The sequence below is a fragment of the Gadus chalcogrammus genome, chromosome 4, assembly GCF_026213295.1.
Source record: "Gadus chalcogrammus isolate NIFS_2021 chromosome 4, NIFS_Gcha_1.0, whole genome shotgun sequence".
Taxonomy (NCBI): Eukaryota; Metazoa; Chordata; class Actinopteri; order Gadiformes; family Gadidae; genus Gadus; species Gadus chalcogrammus.
Window position 1 is genome coordinate 2594049 of NC_079415.1, and position 15918 is coordinate 2609966.

Consider the following 15918-nt stretch of genomic DNA (forward strand, 5'->3'; position numbering starts at 1 on the left):
GAGGTGTGTGTTTGGTTCGAGGCCACAAGGAGAAAGACCGCCACAGGTTTACGGTCCAAGGTTCTCCTCCGGCGGACCAGAGAGGATTCTGGGTAAGAACCCGTTGAGGCGATGCGTCTGGGTCAGCTGTGACGGAAGGGCTGCTGGCCTGACGCCATCACCTGTGGACGGCGTGGCAGTGCCCTGATTAGGAGCTGAGGTTGTGGTCACTGGAAGTGTTCTGTATTTATACAATCGTAAACACGATGAAACAAATGGCGGTAAGGAGGAGGAGTCGGCGGGTTTGTTAACGAAGAGGAAAAAACACACTGGTTATATAAGACGGTCTCTCTGCCAAGAAAAAGGAACATGGAAATAGCTTTTGGCTGCGATGAAAGTTTGATGTAGGAGAGATAAGGCTTTGTGAATGTCAACATCGCAAGGGGCCTGTTGGGTGTGATGTAAAAAAAGGCAAACACACCGCTAGTCGTTGTTAGCATGAAGCTCTTGATAAAGACCTTAAAAGATACGGTAAAAACGGCTATGGTCAACATGAGACAAGGGTTATTCTATTCAAATATTTACAGTGATGCCTTTTTTTTCGGCGATCAGTTCTAGTTTAGATAAAGCCTTTTCCACCGGTCCCACTTGAGCTGATCGACCACTCAGCTCTGGATTTACAGTTTAAAGTGTCTTCAGTAACCATCCACTCTCTGGCCCACAGACTCTGCACTAATCGAGTTCCTCCGTGAATTAGTTAAATTAGCTGACCTTTCCAATATCTATGAATCAGTCTTAAGGTCATCGTTGTCTCATACGGATTGTCCATTGAGTGCACTTTGAATGCACTTTGTGTGTTCTAAGGGAGGGTTAAAGCTCTGTTAATAAACAGAGTGCGTCTTCCTAGTTTAGGTGCTAATCGCTGCTTATGTTCCCTAATAGAACCCAAAGTAGGACCTGTGTGGACGGTTTGAGTGGCAGTTATTTTTGGAAACACACACACACACACACACAGACTAACACACCCACACACACAAACAGACTAACACACACACACAGACACACAAACCGGCTAACACACAAACAGACTAACACACACATACAGACACACAAACACAGACACACACAAACTCACACACACACACACACACACACACACATGCAATAACACAAACACACACGCAAACACACAGACTAACACACACACACACACACACACACCTGCCTCATTAGGCCTGTTTGACGTAGCGTTAGCTTCAGGTAGCGCGGGGTACTTGAGGCTAATCCCTCCTCCCCCCGCGAGAGCCAGGGGCTGCCCTCCCGTCCGGGGGAGTTAGCGGGAGGGGGGACCCCCGCCGCCACGGGGTAATGGTTAGCTACAGCGAGGTACGTCTTTACTGTTAGCGGCGAGCTAGGGTGGTGCATCAATCGTAATGTTGCTACGCAAAAACCTTGAGATAAACAGTATGTGACCTTAAGGGTCAGGGGGTCAAGAAGGTATAGGAACACACACACACACACACACACACACACACACACACACACACACACACACACACACACACACACACACACACACACACACACACACTTTGATTTGGACTATGAAATAAACAACAAAACCCAAACAGAATACCTACATAGGCTTGATATATACCTTTAAACATGCCTGCCAACACGTATTCTGGAAATGGCTCCTATAGTGAGAGGTCAGAGGTTAAACGTAACCCATCAGAGGCATCGTAGTCACTGCATCTATCAACCGACAAAAGCAATGCCGCTGACTCACTAATAGAGGTTTGATCTCGTTAAAACAGACTAATCACCCTGTGGGCCAGGCTTGGAGACATGGGGACTAAAGTACCAGAAGCACTATTTTAAATGAAGTAAATATTACAATATCAAATAGTCATATTCATTTATTAAATGTGCATATAGGATATTCAAGGAAGCTTGCAGATTATATTTACTTGCATTTATATGCGTTAAGGGTGTGAAAACGGATTAAATATAGCATAAATAACATATTTGGAAAATAGTTTGCACCAATCGCGCCATCTTGTGGCGATCTCAGGTCACTGCAGTTATATTCGTACTTTTTATGGTGTGTGGATGCGTGTGTGCACAATGTGCATGTGTGTCCGCATGCGTGTGACCTTCCCGTCTGCGCGCAAAGGGACGAATAAGGACCATTTAATGACCCACCACATGAAATATCAGTCGACAGACGCACACGACGCCAAATCTGCAAACTGTGCTTTTAGCGGATAATGGATCGACGTGGACTTGGACACCGGCCTACTGGCCTGCGTGTCTCCGCCGGAGCCAACAAGTGACCAATCATCAGTTGTCTCTTTTTAAAATAGACCTTCATCCGTCTGGCGTGCCTCGCCTCTCCCCATATAGGCTCCATTGAATATTTAAAATGTCATCATCAGCATCCGGCCGGCCCTTCGTCAGTGTCCGCTGTCGGTCGCCAGCAGACGGATCATCCACAGCTCGGTCACGTGCTTTCATTTCCCGCCACCAGATCGTCTCCCATGTAGATTCTGTTCTTGCGCTACATGTCTAACTTTAGTATTTTCTATAACGGTTGGCCGATGGAATTTTAAATTTTTTTACCAAATTTAATTAGGTTCAATTTATTTTGTGGGCATATAGCAGAAATATTTCTGATTATATAATGCTAAATTTTAAGCTTCACACGCAAAATGGCAAGCATATTGCATTCATTTTGAACAAACATTATCGTAAATGCTATTGGACTGTAATTGTCGAAGTCAAACACAACTGAATTTATGTAAAGTTAAGATTCTTCTCTGGAAGCTCCTGTTCAGTCTTTTTATTTACCATGGATGCTATGCAAATCAAAAATCGATATACAATGTAAGCTATTTAATCAAAGCAATAAAGCTGAAATTTCACAAATAAACTTTATTCTACTTTTGAATGACAAAACAGAATTTCACAACATTTAGAATGGAGTTGTATTGATAAATGGCAGTAGGAATGTTATGACCAGTGTAACAGATAGCAGCATAGAAAAAACAGATAAACGAACAAAAATCCGAAATTCAGTATAAATCAGAGCCTAATCAGAAAGGCAAAAATCACGTCATCATTAAAAAAAGATAAAAAAGCGACATGATACGTCGAAGGATAAACTGTCAGGTTTATCCAAGGATTGGTGTATTTACAGTAGCATAAAATAATCACATAATAGTTTATAAAATAGATTTGAATAATCACATTGCGTGGTGGAATGAGGTTCAGCTGGTAAACATGCACCCATTCGGTTAAAAGCAGCTCGCTTTACTCAAGATAATCGATTTCACTTCTTTTTTTTCTCTCAGTCATCAATAATCGATTTCACTTCTTTTTTTTCTCTCAGTCATCAATAATCGATTTCCCGGCGTCCTCTCGAAAGCACACAAATGTGCTCTATTGCACATGGGACACACAGCTGAAGCTTTAGTAGTTATAATAATAATCAAAATAATAATCGTCATAGTAGCGATGCAAAGGTCTCCAAAATCAATTGGGTAAGACTTTTGTCTTTGGCACCAATGGTATAATGTTTCCATATAAAAAAATTGAATATGGCGAAAAAGATAAAAAAATTAATTGCTATATATAATTGTTGATTGACCCACGTCACATGACCTTGGGATTCTCCTGACCTCTGAACTCTGACCTCTGACCTCGTCCATCACAGGATGACACAGTTGGAGGCTGAAGGCTCAGGGACACTGCAGAGAGAAGAGAACACGACAAATGCAAAATAAATTAAGATTTAACGTTAACTCTGAAAATGTAAATTCTGAACAGTCAAGCCACAAGTCAGAATGTAGTGTGTTTCAACCGTATGGTGATTTATAATTGGTATAAACACGTTATAAAAACAGGGACCCTTTGTCAAAGGAGGACACTGGACATTGACTTTGGACATTAATGAGCGACAAGCCTAAATGCACTAGTGATAAGGGTTAGGGAGAGAGAAAGAGAGAGAGAGAGAGAGAGAGAGAGAGAGAGAGCGAGAGAGAGAGAGAGAGAGAGAGAGAGAGAGAGAAAAAAAAAGAGAGAGAGAGAGAGAGAGAGAGAGAGAGAGAGAGAGAGAGAGAGAGAGAGAGCTGATAAGCATAAACATTGTGTAGCAGCAGGCCAGATAACCTGACAGCACGTTGCCTCGTGGAGAAACTACACAATCTCGGGTTAAACCTATTGACTTTTCACTTCCCTCTAATGAACTACTGATGACTCGTTTACTTTCCTTCAAAGATAGGAACGACACTTGACACAGGAATGTTTCAGGAAATGTGACATATTCTAATGCAGTAGGAATAGTATAACAAATTCATCATACTAATTACCTGAATGTTGTCCAATTCTAGATAGCAATAATCATAATAATACAATTAATATTTAGCCCATAAATCAATATGTAAATAACGTTTCTCACTTCAGCATATGAATGATATCCTACTGTATATGCACAATTCCATAACATGTGTTTTACCTGCATTCAACTATGTCAGAAACAAGCAAGCCTTCTAATAGGGGTCTAAATAAATAGTCTCCAAACCAACGTTAGGAGTCTTACCGGTCAACAAGGCGTACTCCCCGATTAACCTCCGCGTCAGGAACCGAACGATGAGAGCTGAGGAGCAAAAAGCATATGGTTATTAATATGAGGGTCATGTTAGGCACGCAGTGCACTGTCCGTCCACGGGGCACCAGCGTCACGCCGCGTCCTGCTACGCAGTCCAACACCCCCATCTAGTGGCCACTTGACGCCACTGTACCTCATTCTTCCGTCACACCCGTCTTCGATCATAAATCTCCACTTCCTACTTCAGCCGGGGATCTCCATCCAGCCGGCGCCAGTTCGTCGTTTACAACTACCCAGTTCGTATCGGTCCTATCAGCATTCTGTAGACCCAGTTCAGTGTTCCCGTTCTCTTGATAACCCTCTCCCCTCTTCCCTAGTTCTCCGTCCATCACTCTGCCTACCTGTCGCCGAACCCCTGCCTGCCCAACTACCTGCCTGTCGTCGAGTCCTTGCCTGTCAGTCTGACTGCCTGCCTGACGCTGAACCCTCGCCGCCCTGTTCCCTAACAACCTGTCCCTCCACGGGACACCTGTCTCTCACCAGGGCGCATCCTCACCTGATTTCCCCACTCCCTCGCTGCCCAGCACAGCCAGTTTAATGTCATTCATGTTCGGGTCCAACCGTTAGTTTCGATAACCGTTAACTAAATACCAACACTTAACGTCCTGCAGAATACAATAAAACAAACGATTGATAAAATTAGCCGAGCATTCTTTGACGATTTAAAAACGACAAAAGACATATAGTATTATACGCAACACAGAGCCACTGTCAGTCCGGGGTCTGGGCCAGACTGCACTGAGCGCTCGCTCGTTGCTCGGAGCGCTTTGGGTCTTTTCTCTGTGTGTGTGACGTCAGCGCCCAGGCCCAGCCCACATCTATGGGTAGGATGACCCACGTGGGCAGGACCGTCCACACTTTACAGCTGATGGATAGCCGCACGGAAATCAAGCATGGACATGGGGCGTGGCATAATAAGGTGAATAGGCTGTGGCTGTTTTCCCAAAGTCACTTCCTTGCTAGTCGCGCTCTATGGAGATAAGGCTAGAGTGCTGCGTGTTTGTAGCATTCAGAGTTTGGAACGACATGCCAGTGTGGAAGCGCTTCCGGATTTTAAATATTGCTCCAGTGTTCAATATGCTAATGTTTTAATTGTTGAAATTGTTACTGGCGACAGTATTTTTTTTAAAATCCACCTACTTGCATATTAAAACAAATCAATCCATGTAAAATATAGCCTATATAGCCTATAGAACGTTTGAAAGAAATCGCACAGGTTCCGCATCTTGGGAGCCTAGCCACGCCCTACTTCATGACGTACCGGATGCAGAAATATTCTTGTTTTTTAGCATTGTTAGCATTGTAGCATCATAAGCGAGAGCAGGGCCGTCAGACTGCGCGGGAAAGGTGGACAGTTGTGGGGGGGCCCAAGGCAGAGGGGGGGCAGATGGCAAAAAAAAAAAAAAAAAATATATTTCTTTTGAATTATCCACCAGCCCATAGTGCTAGGAGTCGCACACGGCCACGTCCCCCCCGTTCTCCATCAACAATTGTTCTCTACCCCCCCCCCCCCCCGTCAAAAGTTCAGCACAGGGGGCTGGTAGGGGGAATTCGGGGGGGGGGGGGGGGGGGGCATCAGTACCTCTTGTATACAGGGCCCAGGATTTGGTGCCACGGCCCTGAGCGAGAGGTCTGAGCGATCGCAGTCGCATTGTTTACCGACCATGGAAGTATAAGTTACTAATTCCCTGATGGTTCTCTATAGGCCTATGTTTAACAATTATTATTTTAGATTAGTTTGCCCCTTTTTGACTTTATGAGGCCACGTTTATACGTAGCAGGGTATTTATAGAAACAAATATTTCCCCCCCTCCGTTTTCAAAAATAACACGCAACATCGTTTTCAATTTTTTTTTTCGTTTACATCAAAACGCATAAATACGCCGTTGAGCGCCATTATAACTATGCCAAACCTATGGGCGGCAGTGTAGTGAGAAGGATATAGCCATGCAAGCCAATCAGAAACCTCAGAATCAACAACAACAAATAACACGAGCGTCTTCCTGTAACAAACAAACTGTAAACATAGGGCGCTCATATGACGTTAAGCATTTCCTGGCGCATAATGTGAGGCTTCAGAACCTAAAACCCCGTTTCTCCCCATTGACACGACAACACATAACCGGCCTTTTCAGAAATCTCCACTTTGGCCGGAGTTTTTTGAAATTATCGTTTTCAGTGATAAAAACAGCGTTTTCGTGTAAATGAAAGGCCAAACCGCGTGGAAATATCAGCGTTTTCCCTTTGTGTAAACGGGGCCTAAGAAAAGCACATAGACCACTCCAAGATGGCGGCCCCGCGTCTCGTCAGCGCCAGTAGGCGGTAGCGTTCGATGCTCCGTCTATGATAAAAGATGTCTATGCCAAGCCCCAACCACAGCGAGTTCTATCAGCATCCAATGTGGAAATGACAAACATTGCAGTAGCACCGGGTGGCCACTACGAGGTGGTACCAAAAGTGAGCAATTCTTCGTTGACTTAGGGGCCACTCACATTAGGGCCGCGGCCCCGTGCCCGAGCTCATTTGCATACTAAAGTCTAAAACGTTTGGCTAGTGTTACCAAGCCATCCGTATTCCAGCACGGAACAGCCCCTTGGCCGCGGCACACTTGGGAGAGGTGTGCCGTGGCCAAAGTACAGATGCTAATGAGATGACACGCGCACGCGCGCGGATACGCAACGTGAGCTGGATGACGTAGTCCTTGCGCGACCCTTCTTTCTTTATAGGTCCATGCCCTTCTTCCCCACAACAATCATTTTAATCAATGGCGGCAAGCGGTTCACGAGTGGGTTTACGTTGGTGCGATAGTGAAGTCGAGTGTTTACTTGAAATCTGGGCCGACGACAGCATTCACGTTGTTGTTCTCCATTGTTGTTATGGCGGCGAGGACGCTTGGTGATGACGTATTTATCGTATTAGGACGTGATGACGTATGTATGAAGGAGCAATCGTGCCCAGGCCACGGCCTTTGGGAGCAGTGTGACCACGGGCCCGCGGGGGGAGTGGGGAGGGGGGGAATCGTGCTGAATCTTCCTGCAGCACGGAACAGGCAAACGGCCCTAGTGTGAGTGGCCCCTAACATGTTAAACAGGCCGTTTTCAGAGTCTTATTAAACCCATTTACAGCCAGGTCCAAAAAACCATTCTAGTCAGTATGTTTAGTTCATATCTCCATTACAACACTGAGGGGGGTGTTTTATTTTTTTAGGCTAGCTGTTTTTTTATTTGAGGTTAAAATGTATGAATAATAAGGGACGCAGCCAGGGCCACCGCTGGCCGTTTCGGTGCCCTAGGCAGCTCGACATTAAATTGTGGATAACTAATGTATTAATATACTAATATATTAATTAGGATAACTAATTAATATATTGTTATAATTCAATAATGTAATTTCTTCTTCTTTTTTTTAAACCTTAATTTTTGGTGCCCCCCCCCCCCAGGTACTTGGTGCCCTCCGCACTCTGCGTACTCTGCGTATAGGGAGCGGCGGGCCTGGGCGCAGCCTCTTGAGTGACAGCTAGCCGCTGACCCTCACCTCGCATCGGGGGCTAGTTTTCAGGATTAACACGCTATCTCCGTCATCTTGACCTCGACTGCGTTCATTCCTATTCCGATGAATAGTGAATAGCTATTAAATAGTGCAATAGAAACGTCTGGGAAGCATCTCCACACCTTTCCCCTCCTTGAGAATGAGAGGGTCTATGAATCTGCGTCTAGGAAAAAACACCCTGCCTCTCGTCCAAAGTTAACAGAGACAACAGCGCCCTGTGACCGTAAATACGCAGCTCATATAAAATCAGAGGCTGGGAGGAGTATCAACTGGGAGGGGAACTGGTCCAACTGGTTGGTTCATCATTTCCTTGTTATGAGTCTAACGGTTTGGTGTGGCTCACTTCATCACAGCAAGAAGACGACGAAGGTACTGTAGTCCACTCTTATCCGTGATAGACCATAAATATGAATAACTTTGAATCTTATCAATAGGTTGATGATATGTGTAGATACATCATCTAATCCCAATGTCAAGTGGAAAGCCAAGAAACTCAATAGAAAATGTTAACTTATTTTATGTAGGCTATAATTCAGATTTCTCGGCAAGGTGGTTTAATAATACAGTGGTAAGAATACGTTTATGCCTTAATGCCTTAATTAAACAAATGTGGAAAAATCCAACCTTTTAGGCCACCAATTTTCTTTGTGAATGAATAATGTATTGTGAATAAATAAATGTTCTTCATTCAAATTCAGGGTGCATAAGTATAGCGACCCCTATGTTAAATTCCCATAGAGGCAGGCAGATGTTTATTTTGAAAGGCCATTTAGTTATTGGATCCTGGATCGATGCATCCTGATAAAGTCACCTTGGCCTTTGGAATTAAAATAGCCCCACATCATCACATACCCTTCGCCATACCCAGAGACTGGCATGGAACACAAGAGTATATAAACTGGAACACTATAAATGCTCAGAGACCGGAAATTATGTCAAAAGTGCAACTCGGAAGGCTGGTGTCCGAGGATTAAGGAACACACCATGAGTTGACAGAGGTCAGAGCTCTCTGTCCATGCTTCATATTTTCATAAACTGATTATTATAGCGGTTAGCGGTTAGCGGTTATTATAGCGGTTTAACCAGCACAGGGAGTATGATATCCGCATGGTGAACTTGATCGTATCAGACACGTTTGAAGCCCTTTGAGGCCTTCTGTGTGGATGATGAATGGTTATTAAATAGTGCAATAGAAACGTCCGGGAAGCATCGCCACACCTTTCCCCTCCTTGAGAATGAGAGGGTCTATGAATCTGCGTCTAGGAAAAAACACCCTGCCCCTCGTCCAAAGTTAACAGAGACAACAGCGCCCAGTGACCGGAAAGTCGCAACTCATAACAAATCGGAGGCTGGGAGGAGTTTGACCTTAGAGGGGAACTGGTCCAACTGGTTGGTTCATCATTTCCTTGTTATGAGTCTAACGGTTTGGTGTGGCTCACTTCATCACAGCAGGAAGACGACGAAGGTACTGTAGTCCACTCTTATCCGTGATAGACCATAAATATGAATAACTTTGAATCTTATCAGTAGGTTGATGACAGTTGTTGACCGGTCATTAAGGAGCTGGTAGGGTTAGTCAGTACAGAGACAGGTCATTATGGATCAGGTAGAGGTTAGACAGTCCAGAGACAGGTCATTAAGGAGCAGGTAGGGGTTAGACAGTACAGAGACAGGTCATTAAGGAGCAGGTAGAGGTTAGACAGAGACAGGTCATTAAGGAGCAGGTAGGGGTTAGACAGTACAGAGACAGGTCATTAAGGAGCAGGTAGGGGTTAGACAGTACAGACAGGTCATTAAGGAGCAGGTAGGGGTTAGACAGTCCAGAGACAGGTCATTAAGGAGCAGGTAGGGGTTAGACAGTACAGAGACAGGTCATTAAGGAGCAGGTAGGGGTTAGACAATACAGAGACAGGTCATTAAGGAGCAGGTAGGGGTTAGACAATACAGAGACAGGTCATTAAGGAGCAGGTAGGGGTTAGACAGTACAGAGACAGGTCATTAAGGAGCAGGTAGGGGTTAGACAGTACAGAGACAGGGGTTGGGGTCATCTTGAAGACTCCAGACATTGGGGATTGCACTCAGAACCTTTCAGCTGGGAGTCAAGCACCCGGTGACCCTCGGTGACTTTAACGCTGGGAATCTGGTTAGGTAGTATCTGTGGAGACCTGTTGTTATTGTTGCAGTTATTATTTATATTTGGACGGCCCATATCTCAACCTCTGAGTGGTAAAACGTTTTCAAATTTCTCAGACCTTTTGTTGTCCCTCTAACTTAGATTTCGAAAAAGATTGGTGCAGAGATTCCCATAGGGGGCGCTATAACTTCAGGTCTTAGTTAAACGCTCCTCATGGCCGCCTGATGCATAAAACATTCTTAACCTCTGTGTTCAGGCCTTATTTCGAATGCCAAATGCTATTTTGAACCGTAATGTCTGTGAGGATGATTGTGCTGTAAAGTGAACATTTTGTGAAAACTTCAGAAATGTTCTCCAATTTATTTACGATACATTATTCATTGACAAAGAAAATTGTTGGCCTAAAAGGTCGGATTTTTCCTCATTTTTTTAAGTAAGGGATTAAGATGATTTTTTATTCCTAATTTTAGTCAACTTTAGCATGGGTGCATAAACTTATTCTTACTACTACATATTTATTGATTTGCAATGCTGTTTCCATTAGCGATAATTGTAAGACATTGCATTGAGGAGTTCAAAGTTTTGAATGTTTGCCTACCAGGTAGAGAACAAGCAATAACATTCAATCGTGAACTAAATTGACATTGGCTGGAGCAGAATGGTTATATGCTCACTAAATGCAACCAACCTGTCCGTCAGGAATCCAGAATAATCCAGGCAATAATCATTGCAGATTTATGTTTCTATGTTTTTTCATTTTAAGGTATTCACAGTGTAAATGCTTGTAGTGGCCGTCCTGATGGATAAAACATTCTGAAACTTGGTGTACACTTGTTACACTTGAGGGGTTAACTAACTGCGTCACATAGAAGCCACCCTCCTGAACTGAGGTCAGAAAATGAGGTAAATTACAGTAATTGCAGACTACAAATATGCTGTCATTTACATCTCTAAAATACACATGTCCATTTATGGTTATTATTACTATACTATAGGCTACTTTATTTAATTCATAATGATTCAGCATTACTAAATACTTCCCATGTTGTTGATAAGTGTAGCTTTGTGTCATTTGGATAACGTTGTATTTGATGCTCTAGATCAGGGGTCGGCAACCCTATGCACGCGGGCCACCACTGGCACGGGGCAGCATAATCATTGGCACAATTAAAAAATAATAATAATAAAAATAAATTGACGAGAAAATGTCCAACGGGCACTGCATGTTGAAAAGGTTGCTAATCCGATGGATAAAACATTCTGAAATTGGTGTAGAGGTGTTATTTAGCATCTTGAACCAATCTCAGATTTATGCAAATGAAATATTTACATGAGTTACACTTGAGGGGTTAACTAACTGGGTCACATAGAAGCCACCCTCCTGAACTGAGGTCAAAAAATTAGGTCACAGCATCAATTACAGCAGTTGCAGTCTAATAATATGCTGTCGTTTACATCTGTAAAATACACATGTCCATTTGTGGTTATTATTACTATACTATAGGCAGTGGTGGGTAGTAATGCATTACAAGTAACGCAAGTTACCCGAAAAGAAAACTTTTCGGGTAACGAGTACTTTTCACGTTCCTTTTTTAAGTCTGTAATTTTACTCTTACTTGAGTAAATATTTGATTTAGAATTCTACTCTATACTAAATTACATTTTCCATTGTGCCTTCATTAAAATGAGTATTTTGATAGAGACATTATCTTCGTTGACTGTAATACAACAGGTTAGCAACGCACCCTCCCTAGGTTGCAACATTGTTGCGATTCCATAGCCGAGGAGACGAGTCAACCGTTACGTTGGGACTGAGGACTAGAAACGCATGGATGCAGACGCGCAGGAAGATATTTTCGCCAGGGGGTGCGGAGTTACGGTCCACGTATAGTTTATATAATTCTAAAGATACTATGTTACACTGTATTCTGCAGACCACTCACAAACTTGTTCGTCATTGTCGTGTCTGGCTCTGTGAGTGTGCGTGCATGCTATGTGCGTAGGCTGGATAATCTGATTGCCCAATCAGCCAACCAAGTCAGTCTCGTTTGTGTTTAATTGGTTGTGTTCCTACAAAGCTCTTGCCTTTTGTCACATGCACAGAGCTTAATGCAAATTTGTTTGAAATGAAATTACATTTTTTGTTGTACATATTGCTTTTGTTGTAGGCCTACAACTTGTGAAGAAATGTTTTCGGAGTGCATCTCTTTCTCTCCCTCACTCCCTCACACATTCTAACAGGTTATGTATTTTTCACTGATCCAAGCACTCCAATACAAAATGTAAAGTAACTTGTAGTTTGAGTAACTTTAAAACAAAGTACTTTTTTACTCTTACTCAAGTAGGTTTTCCAATTGGAATATTTACTTTTACTAAAGTAGATTTTTAAGGAAGTAATTTTACTTTTACTTGAGTATTGATTTTCAGTACTCTACCCACCACCCACACCCATACTTCCCATGTTGTAGACAAGTGTTGCTTTCTGTCAATTGGATAACGTTTTATTTGACACTCTAGATAGTTTCCAGGGAGAGAAAAAGAGCATCCCTGTTAACTCCTCTCTCCGACCTCTGGATGCGTAGCGTTGTGACGTCAAATGTTTCAGCTGGGCCGGAGTCAGAGACCGTTCACCCCTTAATGACGTGGTTTAGACACATACGTATCTTATTTTAGACAAATGATAGAAATGTGCTTTGAGAGTGAATTATTACTTTAAATGGAATGCAAAGTATAGGCATGTCTCTCTGTCTGGAGACAAAGAACAAGACTTTATAGATTTAATAGTCAGATACAGGTTAACTGTAATCCTCATTATAAGGTGAGTCCACCAAGTTTACTGTAATCTTCATTATAAGGTGAGGCCACCAGGTTTACTGTAATCATCATTATAAGGTGAGGCCACCAGGTTTACTGTAATCCTCATTATAAAGTGAGGCCACCAGGTTTACTGTAATCCTCATTATAAGGTGAATCAACCAGGTTTACTGTAATCCTCATTATAAGGTGAATCAACCAGGTTTACTGTTATCCTCATTATAAAGTGAGGCCACCAGGTTTACTGTAATCCTCATTATAAGGTGAGGCCACCAGGTTTACTGTAATCCTCATTATAAGGTGAGTCAACCAGGTTTACTGTAATCCTCATTATAAGGTGAGTCCACCAGGTTTACTGTAATCCTCATTATAAGGTGAGTCCACCAGGTTTACTGTAATCCTCATTGATGCTGTTGGCAGGGCGCCGTTTTGAAGATTTCTGATTGAAATAAGAGGAATATACAATATTAAAAACACTTGTATTAGAACTAAGAGGGTAAACCCTCTTTTGACCGTTAATATACAAGTTAGATACAAGACTCACTTGTTCAGAGTTCACCTATACTCTGCAGGACTTCCCCGCGTCTGCTGAATGCCCACAATGTAAATGTAATAATAATGTAATGTTTTAAAACTTGATAAAACATGTTTTCTAGGATTGGCCTCTGCTGCTTCCGGGTCTGAAGAGGACTTCCGTCTGGAAGACAGTATGTGTAAGAGACACAACTGACTTCTGGACTTCTGCAAGACTGACCAGGAGAGTGTGTGTGTGTGTGTGTGTTGTGCACAATGACGGATCACAAGTCCCATCCTGTTGTGCCTCCAAATGAGGAATATGAAGGGATTATGGCCCAGCTTGGGAAGAAGCAGGCCGAGTTTCAGCAGATGATCCAGGAGAGACAAAAAAAGAGTCAGGACATCAATGACACAGTGGAACTGAGCAAAGCAAAAGCAGGCAAAGAGATGGTCCATGGTGGGGAGATCCTCACTGCTCTGAAGCGCTCTGTTGAAAAGACTCTGAATGATTTCTACCAAACTGTTCAAAAGAAACTAAAATCCAAAGAGAAAGAAGCTGATGACCTCATCAAAGAGCTGGGGCAGGAAATAGAAGATCTGACCAGTAGAAGCTCAGAGGTGAAGCAGCTCTCACAAACTGAAGACCACCTCCACGTCATCCAGACCTTCAGATCCCTGAAGGATCCTCCACCCACCAGGGACTGGACGAAGGTGGAGTTCCGTCCTCCGTCTTACGTAGGGACACTGGACAAGGAGATGAAGAAGCTGGTTGTCCAAGAGCCAACGCTAAAGTGTAAGTGTCTGTTTCGTTTGATTCTTCACAACACACAATAACTATTGGGATGGAAAGTCCATCCACACAGCGGGAGGTGACGTTCATTCAGATCCTACTGGGAAGGAAGATGACATCATGTGTCGACTGTCACAATTAACCTTACCTGTATAAAACCAAACAGGTATTACATTGTTATATTATGTATTGGATAATTGGTAGTGTTGTGAATATGATCAGACATAATCATGATAATGATCATGAAGCCAACATCTGGGCTCAGTATTTTGGGTATACTAACATCAACGAGACGGACACAGGCGTTACTCTTAACTTATTTATTGACAAACCGTAACCGTGGCTCTCCTGCATAGCGACCGTGCATCAAATGGCTAGCTCAGGATAGCTAGCGGTGAGCTACTGCACAAAGCGATGGCGCTACTGCCCCTAGTGGTGGGATGGAAGTGTCTCACTCTGCAACAAGACTAACATGTTCTGCTGGGGGCCCCAAACAAATGTCCCGGTACGGGCGTTTCCTTTGTCCAAGTATGGGCATGTCCTTTGTCCCGGTATGGTTGTGTCCTTTGTCCCAGTATAGGCGTGTCCTTCGTCCCAGTATAGGTGTGTCCTTTGTCCCAGTAGTCCCAGTATGGGCGTGTCCTTTGTCCCAGTATGGGATGGCCGTCGCCTTGCGTGGGGGCCTCCGCCGACGGTGTGTCTGTGTGTGAACAAACCGTTGTCAGTCGCTTTGGATAAAACGTCTGCTTAATGCCCTAAAGGTAAATGTAAAAATATAAAAGCAACGTAATAGGGACTGGCAGACAGCACGCAGACAGACAGAGAGACAGACAGGCAGACAGGACGCCGAAGGACAGACAGACGGACAGAGAAACAGACAGACAGACAGGACGCAAACAGATAGACAGGCAGACAGGCTGACAGGACGCAGAGAGACAGACAGACAGCACCCAGACAGAAGGGCAGACAGACAGGATGCAGACAGACAGACACAGACAGACAGCATGCAGCACATGGACAGAAAGGCAGCAGACATACATACTACTCTATCGTGATAGAGTGTATAGATCTAGACACAGATAGTGCTAGATTGTATAGATCTAGACACAGACAGTGATAGAGTGTACAGATCTAGATATAGAGAGTGATAGAGTGTATATCGGACAGGAGATGGATAGGAAGTCTTCACTACAGTAATTCGTTCGGTACCCAAATAGAATCCACAGAAACAATATGTAGTTGTGTTTGTGTCCAGGTCTCCAGTCTACTATGGATGAGGAGAGAGAGGAGGGGGGTGCTACCTCTAGGACCACTCTGTCTGGGCAACATGGCCGCCGGAACAAAGCTAAGAGGTAAGAAGAGGATCTCTCTGGCTGTGACTTTTGTCCATCTCAGAGCTCAGCAGTGATACATCATGACTCCATCATTAGTCTGAGTAAAAGTTGTGTGTGTGTTGCGTTGAAGCCC

General features: G+C 43.6%; 2 protein-coding genes and 1 long non-coding RNA gene across 3 annotated transcripts in view; 2 read left to right on the top strand and 1 right to left on the bottom strand.

Annotated features, from left to right (window-relative positions):
* Positions 1-15918, top strand: part of LOC130381811 (NLR family CARD domain-containing protein 3-like) — a 119455-nt gene that overhangs the window by 101262 nt on the left and 2275 nt on the right. The gene's annotated exons all lie outside the window — the stretch shown is intronic.
* LOC130381828 (uncharacterized) lies at positions 2823-5402 on the bottom strand. The gene is made up of 3 exons (XR_008895475.1): positions 5145-5402; positions 4580-4636; positions 2823-3728 (listed from the first exon to the last, which is right to left on the bottom strand). It is a non-coding gene; the product is annotated as an uncharacterized LOC130381828 (long non-coding RNA).
* Positions 8541-15918, top strand: part of LOC130381821 (E3 ubiquitin/ISG15 ligase TRIM25-like) — a 32133-nt gene continuing 24755 nt past the window's right edge. The window contains exon 1 of the mRNA XM_056589606.1: positions 8541-9662. The gene's annotated coding sequence lies outside the window, so the exon portion shown is untranslated. The remainder of the gene's footprint in view (positions 9663-15918) is intronic.